This window comes from Mirounga leonina, unplaced genomic scaffold (genome assembly GCF_011800145.1).
Source record: "Mirounga leonina isolate KUSES-001 unplaced genomic scaffold, KU_Mleo_1.0 Mir_173, whole genome shotgun sequence".
Classification (NCBI taxonomy): domain Eukaryota; kingdom Metazoa; phylum Chordata; class Mammalia; order Carnivora; family Phocidae; genus Mirounga; species Mirounga leonina.
This window is the reverse complement of record NW_023270447.1, coordinates 31,784,780-31,802,972: the sequence shown is the minus strand read 5'-3', so window position 1 is coordinate 31,802,972 and position 18,193 is coordinate 31,784,780.

Genomic DNA, 18,193 nt, shown 5'->3' with positions numbered 1-18,193 from the left:
GGGGCTCAATCCCAGGAGCCTGGGATCACGACCTGAGCCAAAGACAGACGCTTAACTGACTGAGCCACCCAGGCGTCCCGTGATATGGTGACATTCTTAAATACAGGGACCCTCTCTAGAGCATGAAGATGACATGAGTTTGTTCTCTTCAGCAGCAGTGCTGGAAAGAGCTCTGTTGAGGAGAATGGGGACTTCGGTGTGATGCAGGTAAAGCCCACGTGTTTCTGGATTGCCCTTCCTCCTCTGCAGGATGAGACTGGGCTAGATGACCACTAAGATTGTCTAGGACTGAAGCTCACATTGCCATCCCCATTTAAGAACCTCTTTAGGTTGCCTGTAAGAACATCTTCACCAGTTACCATGCCAGGGGAGGAGGGGGGCTGGCTTTGACACGGAGTGCTTTGGTGTGAAGGGCACAGTTCTTTTAAGTTGACATCAACTTTCCTTTTACCTTTTCTCTTTTATTCCTGCTCACTCTCTTCTTTAAAGGGGTCAGGTAAAGCCAACAGTGATACACCAGGTCAGCCCCGCCTTTGGTGATGTGGGATCCACGAGTGTGGATCGTGTCTCCGTGTGCGCAGACTATTCCCTCTTAATTGCCTTCCTCCTTTTGCTCATTCACATCTCCCATCTTGGTATTTCCTTAAAGTTCTAGCTCATTCTCCCTTCGTCCCATCTTTGTGTGGACAGGACCTATTTCTTGCAGCCTGCCATGGAAAGTGCTGCAGAGCAGGGTCCAGCAGGTCCCCTGGGAGCATGGCCCGAGCAGAGCTGGGCATGGTGAAGCACTGCCAGGTGTGTAAACTGTCCCCTCACTGCTTGGCCCCCACGTCTGTTCTATCTGGATGGTGACAATTACAGCACCTCAGACTGGGCACAATGACCCCTCCAGAGATGCTCGCAGGGTAGTCCGGATGTGCAGCAGGTGAGGACCCAGAGGTAGCTGCCTCAGCAGGTCTTGGCCTGTCTCTGCCAAGTGGCAGATGGGCGAGGTCTCTGAGGAGCTAGGCCTTTCTGCACCTCTTTTATATGCCCGGCTTATAGCCCTGGTCTTTCAACCCCTTGGACTCTGGAAAGGAGTGGCTGGGCCTCGAAGCTTCAGGCACAACTCCCACTAGCCTGCTCACAACCTGACATTGCTGGCCTTTGAGCCTCTTTCTGAGTGTGCAGTAACCCATTGGTAAACCCTATCCTACAGGACGTGGGGTCGTGGCCCTCAGCTCTGATGCCGAGCGGGGGATGTGTTTAGATCACTGCCTCTGCCTTCACTGGTGACTCCAGGACTCAGGAGGAGCCAGCAGGACCTGCCTTGAGATATTCGCAGGGAGCTAGGAACACCAAGCTGTGTTACTTTAAAAATTTTACACTCCAGCCAGCCTACTGGAGAAAATTGCCTATTTCCTACATCACAAGAAAGGATTAACCACATAAAGACAGGCCATTTAAAAAGACTAAGCCCCCGATAGAAAGGCATATAACTCCTTGTTCTAGTTTGAGTTCCCACAGAAGCAGGAGCTGAGACAAGGATTCCAGGGCACATAATTTATATGAGAGATGATCCCAGGAAACACCGGCGGCAGGGGAGTGGGGAATGAGACAGGGGAGGAAGGCAAAGGTGGTGTTGTCAAGCTAGCAATCCTTGTGGCAACTGGAGCTTAATCCCACTGGAAAAGTCTGAGAGGTTGTGGAGTACAAGCACTTCCAAGTTATCCTGAGAGGTGAAGGGCCTGCTGGCCAGAGAGCCTCAGGCAAGGAGATGCAGGGGCTGGCTGTCGGAGGTCAGGTCCCTGGGCTCAGAAATAATAAAGGCGGAGGGAATGTGACGGAGCGCTGGCTTTGCTACATCTATTATCCCATGTTCACCTTCTAAAGGATCCCAGACTTTTCTTTTTTTTTTTAAACAGAGAATGAATTCAAAACTCAGAAAGGCAACTGATTCCCAGGGTCACAGAGCCAGTTCTTGAGATGCAAGGTCACAAGGATCCAGGTTTCCTGACTCCTGCTTCAGTGCTCCTTCCACTTGGCTACTCAAGGCAGAAATTTAGATTTGTCATGATTTATGAGGCTTCCTGCACCTGATTAATGGAATAATATTTCCCTCCCCAATGTGGGTTTGTTAGTCTTTTTCTAAGTGAAAAATTGTCAAAGGGATTAAATCCCCTTTGAGAGCCAGAGAAAGAGCGAAAAATGGCTGAGTGTGTAAATAAAGTCTCCCAGGAAGATCATATTTTTGAAGGCATTTATTATTCATGTCTTTTTGTCATTGTCATGTCTTCATTGTTTACTTGGTCTTCTAGCTTTTTGCTTTTCCAAGGGCACGGCTGATCCATCCTAGAAGAGCCCAACAGCCATCGCCTTAACAATGGCTCATTACTGTCCAGGTTATTTAAGACGTGGTGCAAATATTTATCACAGAAAAGCAGCTTCTAAACATGCCCCGCCAGGTGTGATGAGGCGTGTGACTTTTGCACGTCACACATTTGTGGAGCTCCTCTGGATGAAAGGGTCAGTCTTGTCTATAAAGCACTGCACTAGGCGAGGGTGGGCTCACTTAGATTCTGAAATGCCCCCAAGCCCTTGAGAATGCCAAGCATGAAGCATCTGTGGGACTCTCAAGGCTGAGCCTGAGGCTTGGACCAGCCTGTGCCGAGGGGGCATATCCGCTGAGGATGTTGACTGTGGCCTCTGGCAGAAACAAAAGACCGCAGCAGCCCAGAAACGTTTACATTGGAAACAAAATGCTTGTGTAGGATTCCAACTCCTGAAACTAGCTAGAAACATGACAAATTATTCTGAACTCTGCGCAGATTGGAAAATCATGGATTAGCCAAAGACCATGTCCACTGGACGAGTGAGGAAAAGATCCAGAGCTTTCATCATCATGTTCCCTAATGCATCATGTTCCCGGATGCATTTTGGCAGTTGAATTCTGTCTTCATTTTCTTATTTCTCTGAAGCCGAAAGTTTAAGTCGTATTAGGCGATCATTCATAAACTTTTGAGAAAAAGAGCTTCATCTTGGAAAAGCTTGCCCAAGTCTTTCTTTAGAATTCCCAGAAGAGAATTGCTGGGTGTTAAGGTGAGCACATTTTTTAAGGGGATGCATCTGGTTTCCAGAAATGGGGAAAATATTTCTGTACTCTCCTTCATCGTGGTTCCTGGTGTTTCTTTCCTTAGATCTTCTTCGGTAATGGATGTGTCATTCTTTTCCACTTTGCCAATCTGATAGGTGGAAGATGATACAGCATCACCCTTTAATTTGCATCCCTTTAAATACAGTTGTGGATATTTTTTCTTGTGGGTATTGCCTATTTGCATGCTATGCATTTGCCTATACTTGAAGGACACCAATAATGCTCTCCTCCTTTCCTTCATTTTTTGCTGCCAGAAGGACTTCAGCTAAGCCAGGCACTCCATTCCTGCTTCTCCAGGGCTCCAAATACAGATGGGCTGCTAGGGAGTACCTGTGAGCCCCCGGGAGACAGATCAGCCCCTAGGATTCCTCCCACCTCAGGGCCTCACCTGCCTATGTGCGGCGCATATGAGACCAAATGGCTGCTTCTGGCCAATAAACTGTTTGTGGGAGGGGATCTCAATCAGGCATATTCCTCATTCTTTTCAATAAAACGTGGAATGAGTCCCGGAAAGGCAGTCCATTCCTACTTTTTCAAGTCAGACTTTTTTGTGTTTTATTGTTGGTATAGCTTGTTCTGTGTTGCTAACTTTTAAATAAAAAACCATATTTTGTTTAAAACAATAAACCCGGCTTTCTTTGAGTGACTTTATTTTGCCTTCCAATGAGGTGACCCACATGGGGACAGTCATATTCTGTATCAGGCCATTGACTCTGAGCTCCTTTGCTTCTCATTTTCCTAGGTCTGAGAATGTTCTGTTGAAATCAGGAAATCTTCCCTTTTCTGGTGTTTATCCAAAGGTGGGACCCTTGGAAATGGGCTATTTTTTCCAGTTGGGTGTGCTCTTTACCACCTTTACTACTGGCTTAGTGAGTTGGCTTGGTCTTTGTTAGTGGTGAGGAGATGTCAGCTCTGGGATCTGCAGTCAGTGGTATTTTAAGTGTTGAGAATGAGCTGCAAACCCAGGCAGACGCCAGTCAGAGGAAAAGTAAAGCTGAACCCGGTCCGGTCTACCTGAAAATGATGGATTTATTCATTTCCCCTAGGAATTTTCTTGTGCTATGTGGGTGGGCAGTTCTCTCGGAACACCACTAGGATTACAAAAAGGAGAAAACAAGAAGCAGGAACCAACTACACTGTACCTGAGCGGAACCTGGGGTGATGGGCACAGGTTTCCACCCTGCATGCAGGGCCCTTTCTCCCCCACTAGAGGGCACTGTCGCCACTCTTAAAGCAATAGTACCCGGGAAAAATTCTGGTCGTTTTTTAGTTGGAGTCCCCAGAAGTGCTGCATTTAAGATGTTACTTTGTGTCTCAGCCTCCACTCTCAAGGTGTGTTATGAACAGAACAACACTTCTGCCCAGCCAGGCATGGGGAAGATTAGTGTCTGGAAACTTCTGTTGTAAATTAAGCACAGTCCCTGCTTATTTGTGTTTCATTAATGAAATGTGATTGTAACCCTGGGGCCTTTTCACACTTTCCAGAGCAACATCCACCTTAGAAGTGCTGTACATCCAGCCTGCTCTTATCCTTTGCCCATATACTTGGCTTAAATGTGGCTGCAGCACGGTTGTGTTGAGGTTGGGCGGGAGATGAGGACTCTGTTCTCTCTGTTGATCCTGTTTATTTTGGGGAGAGCTGAAGAGTGCCCATGGTTGGTATGGATCAACCTGACGGGAGATTTTTCCATTTAGAGAGGATTTAAGACTTCAAGCAAGGGAAATATGAACCATATTTCACTCTCAATTAATCAGGGAGTTCTACCATTTAACAAAACCACTATTCTGACTTTTGGGGTTTTTAGGTCATCTGGCAGCTGCTGGGTGGGGTCATTTCCTTGGCCTTTGGTCAGAAGTGCCTTCCGATTACGGAGCATCTCTTTACTGAAATATTTACGTTTCCACCAATCTTTTTATCTATTTACTTTCTTGTTAGCCTTGGAGGATGTATGAGGTGACCTTTAATTGTCCTTTAATTGTGGGAATGGAGGAGCTTCTCCCTAGAAGGTCACCAGTGTTAATCCAGAGGGCTATTGGCAGTGCTATTCCTAGTTTAAGGTATAGGGTTTGGGAGTGGTTGGTGCTTGGCGACTAGTACGGGGACAGCTTATTTTCTGGGCCTGTGAACCTGAATTTGTACCGGAAGAACATAACAGACTCACTTAGCAAATCTTACCTCCCCACCCCCCAGATTTAGGAATACTACTACCACCATCATTGTAGCTAATAATTATATAGTTGTTACCATGTTCCAGGTAAGGCTTATTTCTGTTTGTTTGTTTTAATGAACTTTATGTTTTAGAACAGTTTTAGATTTACAGAAAAACTGTGCAGATAGTACAGAGAGTTCCTATATACTATACATCCAGTTTCTTCCATTGTTAACATCTTACATTGGAATGGCAGGTTTGTTACAATTACTGAACCAATACTGATACATTGTTATTAAATCAAGTCTAGGCTTTATACAAATTTTTTTTTTAGTTTTGACCTAATGTCCTTTTTTTCTGTTCCAGCATCCATCCAGAGTACCACACACATAACATTAGTTGTCATGTCTCCTTAAGATCCTCTTGGCTGTGGCTGTTTTTAGTGACCTTGGCAATTTTGAGGAGCCCTGGTCAGATATTTTGTACAATCATTCTCCACTGGAATTTGTCTGAGGTTCTCTCATGATTAGAATAGGGTTATGGATTTTTGAGAGGAAGATAACAGAAATAAAGTACAGTTCTCATCACATCATATCAAGGGCATATACTGACTTACCATGGTTGGTGCTGACCTTTATCACCTAGCTGAAGCAATGTTTGGCAGGTTTCCTCCCTGAGAAGTTACTACCCCCCATATCCATAATGTGCTCCTGAAAGAAAGTCATTATGTGCCACCCACACTTAAAGGTGGGGAGATATGCTTCACCTCCTCGATGGCAGAATATCTACACACGCTTTTTTTTTTTTTTTCAATTCTGCACAGGAAATTTGTCTCTTCTTGCCCGTGTATTTATTTATTCAATTATTTATTTATATCAATATGGATTCGTGGAGATTTATTTTATACTCTGTGTTATAATAAAATACTGCTTAATTTTGTTTGCTTCAATTTTTCCAGATTTGGCCACTGGGAACTCTTTCAGTTGGCTCTTGTGTCCCTTTGACCTACATCCATCATTGTGAGTTTCATTCTTGTTGTTGTCTTTGCGCATTTTCTTATTTTCTGGCACTACAGGATATTCCAGGCTCATCTGGTACATCTGACCCATTCCTAGAATCAGTCATTTCTCTAAGGATCCCTGGTTTCTTTTATTGGAGGATAGTATTAGAAACCAACATCTGGGCTCTAGGTATGCTTGTTGCTATAAGGGTGCTGTTGTCTATAGGTTCTCTTAGCTGTCAGAGGAGGGAAATATATGTGTGTGCCCTAATCTACAACTGTATTACATCTAACCATCTGTTTCTGTATTAAGCTAAGAGTTCATACTAATATCTCCATCTCTGATCAGTTTCCACATGGATCATCTAGCCTTCCTCCCCTGGCTTATCTATAATCTCCTATTCCAACAGTGATGAACTTCACTCCATCTGCCATGCATTTACTTAATTGTTCAGTCCACTACACATGTATACCTTATCCAAATTGTTAACCCATATCCCCATGCAAATAGCTTTATCAACTAGAGTACAGTGCTTATGTACAGTCTCTTCATTTCCAAAGTCACTTAGGTAGCACCTATTTTTCTTCACTATTTAATAAGATTGTTTCATACATTTGTAATACAGTTAGATTGTTCTGTCACATTCTGCATTTCATCCTAATATTCCCCTGAGCTTCTAAATTATTTTTTTAAGTTTACATATATTAAACATTATGCTAAAAATTCTGTGTTTCACCTGCTCATCTATTTAACTCTCCCCCAATTCCTAGAAACTATTTTTTTTAAAGTAGGTTCTGCGCCCAGCATGAAGCCCAGTGCAGGGCTTGAACTCAACAACCCTGAGATCAAGACCTGAGCTGAGATCAAGAGTCAGACACTTAACTGACTGAGCCACCCAAGCGTCCCAAAACCATTGACTTTTTAACTGTCTTCATAGTTTTGCCTTTTCAAAAATCTCATGTAATTGTAATAATACAGAATGTAGAGTTTTCAGATTGACTTCTTTCACTTAGCAATACACATTTAAGACATACTGGTGTCTTTCCATGGCTTGATAGCCCATTTCCATTTATTATTGAATAATATTCCAATGTACGAATATATTCCAGTTTGTTTATTCATTCACCCATTTAAGGGTATCTTGGTTGCTTCCAATTTTTTAGCAATTATGAATAAGACTTTTAAAAAATTTCCATGCAGGTTTTGGTGTGGACATAGTTCTGAAATCAGGTGGGTAAATACCCTTGGAATGAGATTGCTGGATTGTATGCTAAGACTATATTTACCCTTGTAAGAAATTGTCAATCTGTCTTCCAAATTGGCTGTTCCATTTGCATTCCTACCAGTGAAGAATAAGAGTTCTTATTGCTCCATCTCTTCACCAGCAATTGGCATTGTCACTTTTTTTTCTTATTTTAGCCATTCTAATGTGTATTCATTCTTGTTTTATTTTGTAATTCCATAATAACAAATGATGTTAAATATTTTCATATTCTTATTTCCTATCAATATATCTTTTTTGGTGAAATCTCTGCTCAGACCCCTCATCCATTTTTATTGTTATTTTTCTTTAAAGATTGATTTCTTTATTTTAGAGAGAGAGAGAGAGCAAGAGAGAGGGTTCACGTATGAACTGGGGGAAGAGCAGAGGATGAGGGAGAGGGAGAGAGAGAATCTCAAGCAGACTCCTTGCTGAGCTTGGAGCCCGAGGCGGGGCTTGATCTCATGGCCTTAGTATCATGACCTGAGCTGAAATCAAGAGTTGGACTCTCAACTGACTGAACCACCCAGTCATCCCTAAAAACCACTTTTTTAAAAAGACTTTATTTATTTATTTATTTTTTTGGAGAGAGAGCATGAGCAGAGGGGGGAGGCAGAGGGAGAAGCAGACCCCCTGCTGAGGAGGGAGCCCAATGTGGGGCTCAATCCCAGGACCCTGAGATCATGATCTGAGCTGAAGGCAGATGCTTAACCGAAAATCCATTTTTAATTGGTCTTTCTTGTTGTTAAGTTTTATGAATTCTTTGGATACAATTCCTTTGTCAGATTTGTGTTTACAAATATTTGCAGCCTTCTGTGGCTTATCTTTTTGTTCTTTTAACAGTATCTTTTGCAGAGCAAACATTTTTAATCCTAATAAAGTCTAACTTAGGTCATGCTTTTGGGGTTGTCTCTAAAAACTCATTTCCAAATCCAGGGTAACCTAGATGTTCTCCTTTGTTCTTTCCTAAAAGTTTTATAGTTTTACATTTAGGTCTATGATCTATTTTGAGTTAATTTTTGTGAGCAATGTGAGGTCTGTGTTTAGCTTCTTTTTCTTCTTCGTCCTTTTTTTTTTTTTTTTTTCATTTGGAGATCCAATTGTTCCAGCACCATTTGTTGAAAAGACTATCCTTTCTTCATTGAATTGCTTTTGTTCCTTTGTCAAAGGTCACTTGAGTCATTTTGTGTGGATCTGTTTCTGGATCTCTATTCTGTTCCATTGATCTAATGCCTATTCTTTCTTCAATATTGTGCTGTTTTAATTACTGTAGCTTTATCATAAATTTTGAATTCAGTTAGTGTGATTCCTCTAACTTTGTTGTTCTTTAGTATTTTGTCTTCTATTCTAGATCTTTGGCTTATGCATGGTTTTAAAGGCTTTACATATATTACTTCACTCAATCCTCATAGTGGCCCACAAAGAGGCCCAAAGAAGTTGAGCAATCTGTTCAAAGTCACATAGCTAATAAATGGAGGAGGCAGGGTTGAAGTCTTGATGGGGTGGCTGCAGAGGCTGGCTCATAACCACTTAGCAAATGGTCACTGAAGGTAATGAAGAAGGAATCCTTATTTATTTTTGACAACTTTGTGAAAATACTCATGAAGCAATTTCCTGGGACCCATTTTGTTGGAAAATAGGCAATGGGGAGTTCACAGTTCCTGCTTTAATATCCAAACTGTCAATTACAAGCCACAGGATCTTGGGGAAACATGAGATCTAAAATCACAGTCTTCACTTATAAAATGGGAACATAGTAGACCCCTTTAGTAGTGTCTTGTTGGCTTACTAAATAACTCCCCCCTCTCAGTAATGGTGTGGTGTTTGTGCAGCGTTGTTCTGCTCCCGGCCATGGTAACCAATTAAATCAGCCCAGTTAGCTTCTCTAGCCTAGAAATTTGAAATATAGAGGGAGGGGCCCTTGGTGTTGAGGCACCATTATACCTACAGTGTGGGGAGCAGCTACATCAACTCTGGCTGCTGCAGTTTCTGGGGTTACTTAGGGATTGATTAGTTCTTTGAATGACTCCAATCTCTTAAAGCAAAACAAAACAACCCATTCTCCACTTCTTCTTTTCTGTCTTCTCCCTATTAAAACAAAACAAAACAACAACTTAAGCCAGGCAGAATCAGCCCTTCTTGCTTACAGGTACCTTAATTAGTGCTGGAATAATAGTAGCTACTGCATTCCTTATAAGGATTAAATAAGATCACGTACACAGCACTTAGCACAGTGTCTGTTAGTAAGTAAGTACCTGGTAATTAGTAGCTTTTACTATGATCTAGTAATAGCTCTTGATATTTACCTAGCCCTTTATAATGTAAACTATACACACTTGTTTTACCTGCTTATTCTCCTTAACAACTGGGTGGAAATGGTGTCCACATTTTATGGATGAGGAAACTCAATGTTTATGAGTTTGCCCAAGATCATGAAGCCGTTGAGTGGCTGAGTCGGGAACCCTGGCTATAGGCCCTTTGCTGGCAAGCACAGAGGTCCCACCACCATTTCAGGCTCCTGTGTGGTCTGAGCAGAGATGAGTGATGATGGAAAGGGGAGGGAGTTTCTTTTCCCACTTTTCAGGGAACGAGCGTGACGTTAGGAAAGTATAGACACTTTCCAAGGGCCAGAGAGTAGAATAGTCTGAGTTGAAAGTGGAGTCTCTTCCTGTAGTTATGGTGAGTTAGGTTGGGGAATTTAGGTCCAGTGTTCTTTTCTGAACTGCCTTCTGAGCCATGGACAGTGCCTGGAGTCAGCCTGTTTCTGGCTTCCCCCATCTATAGCTTTCTGCATGTATTGAACACCCCATTTTGCTTAGTGCCTTCCACGTGCTAGACATGGTGCTCTGGGCAGAGATGAAGTGATACATGAAACCCATGAAATGTCTACCTTCTCAAATCTTATAATATGTCAGAGAAAACAGACAGGGAAACTGAGGCACAGCGATGTTAAGTATAAGTACCTTTGCCCAAGGTTATACACAGAGGAGTTGTGGAGTCAAGTTCCAGAGCCTGCCCTGTTAATTATGGCACTAACCTGCTCCCCAAAGAGGGTCTGAGTATGTAGTTCTTTCTGGGGTAGTTGATGAGACTTCTAGAGCAGGTGTTATCCAAACTGTCTGTTAAAGGATGAATAGGAGTTTATAAGTAGATAGAAGGGAAAGAGTATTCTGAGTAAAGGAAACAAGGTGAGTTTAAAGCACAGATGGATGAAAGTATATAATGTGTTTTGGGAATGACTGATAATCCCAGGGATTGAGGGGTGAAAAGAATGGTTGGTGATTAAACTCAAAAGGTTAACCCTACTCTAGTAGGTACTGGGGACCTCTCAGAGATTTCTGAGCTGAGGAGTGAATGTTTAGATATGTTTCAAAAAGATTCCTATAGTAGCAGTGTGAGGCTGGTTTGGGTGTGTGCCAGAATAATTTGAAGTCAGGGGGATCTGTCACGGCTCTACAGTGGTCTAGGTGAGACAGTGCATCAGCCTCTGAATGAGACAATGGATGTGCCTGGCTCTTGGCAGTTTTGGGGAGTTGTGCTGCACAGAATGAAGAAAGAGCCGTCTTTAGAGGTTCATTAGAATCCCATTGGGAAATGCCCACCCTATTACTCTTTAGTACTGCTCCACAAAACAGCCAGCGTGTGACCTGTTTATTACCATTTGGGCCAAGATGAGGGGCTTGCATCACAGTGTAAATTGATAGGCTGCTTCCTTCATTGAGAAAGTCTCGGTGCACACACAAGCACACGCAAAGTCAACAGGAGCAAGCAACGTGCTTTCTGATGTGTGTATCTAGTGTAAGCTTCCATCTCCTTGCAGCCTGATAACGTGTGGACCTTCACCAGTTCACAACCACAATTAGAGTAGCATTGCTATATAATCAATTTTATTTGTTACGGGTAGTCTATACACTTTACATGTCTTTTTTCTCTATGGCCAAACCTTGTATGCAGACAACCTGGCTTCAACGTTTTAAGTGTTTTCTTTTCATTCTACAGGCAAGCCACTTGAATCCAGGACTCCTCTTTTCCTTTGTATTTTTTGGAACTTTACATGATTACTTCACCTTGATCGATAATTGGTAATTCTTTCCTTAAAGATGGACTAGTGACCTCTTCCTATTTTCCAGTATTGTTAAGAGCTAGTTGTTTTTCAGACTTCAGGCTCTCCTCAAGCTCCAGTGCTCAGGTCACAGTTGCTTCTCCAAGGTTCTCAGAAGTTATAGAGCACTAGAGAGGCCACGGAAGTAGTCAATGCTCTATGAGTTGAGTGTACAGCATAAACTGAATCAACACTTAGCAGTGATATCATGAAAGGCATTCAAATACTGGTAAAGTGTCTGAGCTAACAGGCCTTAAACGTTCTTTGCGATCATGAGATTTTTTTGATTTGACCACAGTCACATAGCTAGGAGCAGCTGAGTGGGGCCAGCACCTAGGTCTCCTGACCCTCCAAGCACACTGTTGTCCTATTAGGTTCCCAGATACCTCCCCTCAGTCCTTCTCCAAGAGCTGCAGAACAAATGACAGGCTCCCCAGAGGCTCGAACAGATGCTGTGGGTCTTCATTTAATGGTGGGACCTTTGGAGGTTTTTCTCTCTGCTAATGACCACAGCAGAAAAAGGCTTTACATACCGTATTGAGATCTAAATTTATATAGCAGATGGGCTGACATTGATGTTCTAAAGTACATGTTGGGAAGATAATTCCCAATCTCCTGAGGAAAGAGGTGTCAAATTCAATTTTACTGAGGAGCCGATCCGTAATTTGGCTCTTCCGACTCTGGTTTGCCCTAGCAATGAGCCACATAATTGGCCTTGAAGGGCCACCCCTTGATTTGGACACAGCCTGTACAGATGTCAGTTTAACATGGTGCCTAACGCTGAGTCTGTGAATTTCTGTTGGTTTGCCTTTTCTGAATGCTGATTAATTATGACAGTGTCCATTAGTGTTTTAGTTACATTTTCAGCCTTTTGTCAAAACCCCCTAACTAAAAATCAGAGTTGGTCAGAAGTTGTTGGAAATTGACGTTTGTCAATGTCAATCGGTCAAACCCAGTTGGTACTGAGCTTGGGGAACAGGGTCAGGAAATTTTTTTTTCCCCCAAAATGTGTGCTCCCAAATCCTCTAAAATCCCTTGTGGATCCATTGCTGTCTAAACTTACAGCTCACGACGTTGGCTTTTCTGCTTACCAGTTGTGCGGGTGGGCATGTTACTTAGCCTGTCTGAGTCTGTTTTTCCATCGTAAAAATAATAAATCCAAACCTATAGGGTAATTATGAGACTAAATAGGATAACTCCTGTCAGAGGTGCTCAGCTCACTGCTTGGCATATGGCAGGTCCTCAATACATGTTTAGTTTGAATCGATTCCATATGCATTGTGCATTGTAGCCAGGTAAGCCTCTCTGTCCCATGAAATGCCATTTTACTCCTGCTGCCATGCCTTTGCTTTTGAGCAGGAGGAGGGTATGGCCTAATGATGAACAACATGCCTTTGGGGTCAGGCACATCTGGCTGGAGTTTGACTTCTCTGCTATGGGACATAGGTTAAGTTAATTGATCTCTGCAAGCCTCACCGTCTTCACTTGGTAAAATGGGAGAAATTACGGTACCTACTTTACAGTGTAGTAGTGGGGCTTAGATGAGGCTTGCGAAGGCTCAGTCGAGATAAAGACGAGTCAGTGTATTGAGCTCCTATTATGTGTTAGTCCTGGAGGCGGGGTGGTAAGCACACTCCAAGTCCCGCCACCATGGAATGAGCACGTCTAATGGATATGTAACTATGACAGTTATAAACTTTGAAGCAAATAATTACAGGGATGCAAATCATTCAAGAGAGGGAGTGCTGTAGGAGCACTTAGCCAGGGAACCCAGCTGGGTCTAAGGATCACTTCACCAGAGGAAGAGGTGCCAAAGGTCAGTGTGACAGACAAAGAGAAGGTAACCAGGTCCAGAACCAGGTGAAGACGGGTCCAGGAAGGCAGAATAGCATGTGTTGAACCTCACAGGCAGGAGAGCAGGTGGAATGTTGTGGAGATCTGAGAGAAGTCCTGCATGGACCGAGTAGCTGCTCAGGAAGTGGAGGTTGTTACTCTAGATTCCCTCTCAGGCGATGGAATCCTAACTCAGAATCGGGGTGCCTTCCTTTGGTCTCATTTCCCCCCTTTCTTCTTGGTTTCTTTCACCTCCTCTGAACTGATTCCACTCTAAAGACCTATAGCATTTTAGTCGGTGCTGCATGTTTCAACACTTAATCATATGCTTTTAAGAAACCGTTCTTAGAGTTTATGTATCTTTCTTGGGTCATCAGAAGAAAGTTCCATGAGTGAAGAGCCCTGATTTCACATTATTTGGGTCTTCTGAGGGCTGAGCAAAATGCTGAGTCTGCAGTAATCAACATGTAATGCCTAATGTTGGAAATAAATCATCTACCTAAAAATGATAGTGTACCCTGGGCCATGTGTTCGAGTTGGGAGAATGTGCATTGTGGATCCAAATGGATGGGGTGAACCCTGACTTTGCCGTTTTCTATGTGTGTGATCATACAAAGACAGTTCACTCTTTTTGAGCCTCAGTTTCCTTGAATAAAAAATGAAGTTACTACTGTAGTTGATTGTAAGATTCTTTGATTTTTCTTCACATTTTAACATTTGTAAAACTTGGATGTGTCTTACACCAAACACTTTACAGTTCAATTGGCAGTAGTTTTTTTTTTCTTTGTTTCTTTTGATTACATAAAATAGTGTTGTGTCTTATATTCAGTAGCATTTTGAGATTTGCTGAAGTACTGTAGCTTTTGCTTTTTTTTTTTTTTTTAAGGATTTTATTTATTTTTCAACAGAGAGACAGAGACAGCAAGAGAGGGAACACAAGCAGGGGGAGTGGGAGAGGGAGAAGCAGGCTTCCCGCTGAGCAGGGAGCCCGATGTGGGGCTCGATCCCAGGACCCCGGGACCATGACCCGAGCCGAAGGCAGACGCTTAACGACTGAGCCACCCAGGCGCCCTGTAGCTTTTGCTTTTTAAGATTGTTATAAAAATTCGAGATAATGTACAGAATTCATCTGGTGTTTACCCCAAATTGCCATAACAGCTAACAGGTAGCTACACACTCTAATTCCAGGCCCGTGACCCAGTACCAGCTTTGCAAGCTGCCACAGTTAAAAACGGTTTTGGCCCATGCTTAGTAAAGCACAGTGAAGTTCAAAGCCACACACCTTTAGCTTTAATTCCTCCAAATGTATTTTGCTCATTTTCACATTGTTAAGATTCATGGCAGAATGCTCAAGATGATGAGGACTTTGAGAAACCCTCCTTCCTCTCCACATAGCCACACTCACTCTCCTACACAGGTTCTGAAGGAATTGAGACATTAGGTCAAAGAACCAGTAGAGGGAGAACCAAAATGTTACTAGCTCTAGGTTGAGTGTGGGGCTTATATCCGTGCATGAGTGGGCTCCCTGATACTGTACCCAGAATTACCTCCGCAGTCCCACGTGCACCCAGAGGGGGAGGTGTGGAGGAGCATCGGAGACCTTGGTGCTCTGGGGGCAGTTCATGCCAAGGCAAGAGGGGAGGAGGGAGGAGCTGGGGCACACAGGAGGCTCACAGATCAGATAAGTCATCTACACCAGGAGAGGAACCCCAGCAGGGCCCCACTTAAGCAAAGGAAAATTTCAGAGTGGGGTGACACCTTGCATAGAGTAGGTTTTTATTTTTATTCTTTTTTTTTTTTTTTAAAGATTTTATTTATTTATTTGTCAGAGAGCGAGAGAGCACAAGCAGGGGGAGCGACAGAGGGAGAGGGAGAAACAGGCTCCCTGCTGAGCAGAGAGCCCGATGCAAGATCCATCCCAACTTGGGGCTCAATTCCAGGACCCTGGGATCATGACCCAAGCCGAATGCAGATGCTTAACCAACTGAGCCACCCAGGTGTCCCTGCATAGAGTAGGTTTTTTAATAGATGTAACTGTTAAAGAAAAGCACGACAGCTTTACTGACATTGGCATGATCCTGAAGTTTGAAAATACCCCATTTTTACATTATATATACCCCTTAAGTTGACATTTAAAAGTATTTTTAGGTTTATCTAGGATTTCTAAGCATTGGCTCCAGTTAGATTTTCTTAGTCCAGCCATCACTTACTTGGCCAGTTATGCAATTCACAAGTTGGATGGATTTAAAAGAATTAATGTATCAGCAATTTTTACATACCATATTCAAATTGTATAGTTACCTCAACCCCATAATAAGAGTAGGGCCAATTTAGGAATTGCCATCATAATCTTCAAGAATAGGGGTAAATAAACAAATTAGGAAGGAGAAAGGATGCTGTTAATTAATGCCAAGGCTGATTTTGTGGAATCAGAAGGAAAGGAATATATTTGATTGAAAAATGTGGGCATCTATCTCCAAAGCTTTTTTTTTTTTTTCTTTTTAATGCAGATAGTACTAATAAACTGTGCTGGTGGAGAGAGGAGACAAAAATGGTTATAAAGAAATTATTTCAAAGGTCTGCATAAACCCTGGATTCTGCAAAGCCTGGTTCATTGCTGGCCTGTTTCTCTCTTCACTGGTTAGGGATCTGGCATGGGAGGAGAGATCCATCCATGGTGCTGAGAAAAAACCACAAGTGTGGTTGGCACTGTACATGGTTTAGCTTTGTTTGTGTATCAGACAAGCTAGTTTAGTTTACAAATGGAGTTTTGATACATTCAGGACTGTGAATAAGTGTTGCCGGGGGTGGTCTAGTAAAATGCAGACAAACCACAGTAGTTCTTTTCCTTTTATTGATCCCAGCACAAAGTATTGCTGTTGCATCTTAGAAATTAAAATGCTAGATTCACAGAATAGGCTCGTGCAATCTGGAAAGATGTATCTTGGTCTCTCAGGAGTAAATAATATGAATTTTTAAACATTCCCCAGGAATAGTTTACATGATTTCAAGTGTTCTAAAGCATCAGGATGTACAGTATTTCTTACAGTAGAGGGAACAAACATTTTGGGAAAAGTATGAAGGTGGAATTGTATACTGGTAGGAATGTATTTTTAAGGATTAAATATTTATTTTATTTGTTCTTAACCCAACAGGTGTTCACTGAGGTTAGTGTATGTGCGCATTTTGGGGAGAGTGTTATCCAAAATATTAATATCACGTAGAGACTGTCTACAATCTCCCACTTACAAACTCTCCATACTTAAAACCAACAACTTCTGCCTCCCACCCCCTCTTGCCATTTCTCTACTGGAGCTATTGATGTTGCTTTCAGCGTTCTGCATTAAACTAAAAAAATAACCCTTCCTTGGGGCACCTGGGTGGCTCAGTCAGTTAAGCATCTGACTCTTGGTTTCAGCTCAGGTCATGATCTCAGGGTCCTGGGATCGAGCCCTGTGTCTTGAGCTCTGTGCTCAGCAGGGAGTCTGCTTGAGATTCTCTTCCTCTGCCCCTCCCCCAACTCGCCTCGTTCGCTCTCTCAAATAAATAAATAAATAAATCTTAAAATAACATTTCCCAAATAGTTACAGAATGTTCTAGTTAATTTTATGGTTAGTACAGAAATCTTAAAAATCGTGGACAAGCACAAAGGAAAAAAAACAGTTAACCACTGTTTGCATTTTTGTGAATGTCTTTCTTATATTTTATTTATTTTGTATATGTATACATTTATAATAAAACTATATATAAATTATCTAAATATAAATATAAATTATAAAATATAAAATTGTGATATAATAAATATATGCATTTTCTAGTCTATCCTTTTACTTAGCATGAAGCTTTTCCCCCTATCAATAAATATGTTTTTATGATGTGCTACTTGATGGTATCCATGTATTACATTGTATGGAAGTCCTATTATTTACTTAACAATCTGTTCTGGTCAGACATTCACATTAATCAGTAAATTATGGATTTTTCACTATTTTAAAAAGTGACATTGTAAACATCTTTATACACATTCATCTTCTTGCACATCTTTGATTACTTCTTTTGTGTAGTTGTCAGTGGTGTTTTTGGTAGGTCAATGTTATACTTTTTTTTTTTTTTAAGACTTTGTACATGTATAGCCGAAGTGCCCTTCAGAGAGGCTGGACTCAGTTTACACTGCCTTGGAGCTTTGGGGGAGTTATTATTCTCTCATACCCTTTCATACTGGACAGGCTCATTCTTTTATAAACATTTTTAGCTCATCAGATGAGAGTATGTTTTCATGTTTTCTTTGCAGTTTGACTTTTTTTTGAGGCTACATATTGCAAAGCTATCATCTTAGTGTAAAATAGAAAATATGAAGGCTTATTTTGTCCATATATTGGTTTGATCCATTTGCTTTGAATCCCTTGTGGTCAGCTGCCCTGAGGGATAGGCCTTTGGGGTTGGCCTGGCCAAAATGGGGGCCCAGTTGGGAGAGAAATGAAATTAAGGTAGTTTGAGAACATCATGGTCCTTGCAAAAGAAGTGCCAGAAGGTGGGAAAGAGGTACAGAAAAAGAAAAACGAAGATATTAAGGATTTTTTTTTTCCTTTAAAATATTCCTCGAGGGGGGCACCTGGGTGGCACAGTCAGTTAAGCCACTGACTCTTGGTTTTGGCTCAGGTCGTGATCTCAGGATTGTGAGACTGAGCCCCATGTCGGGCTCTGTGCTCAGTG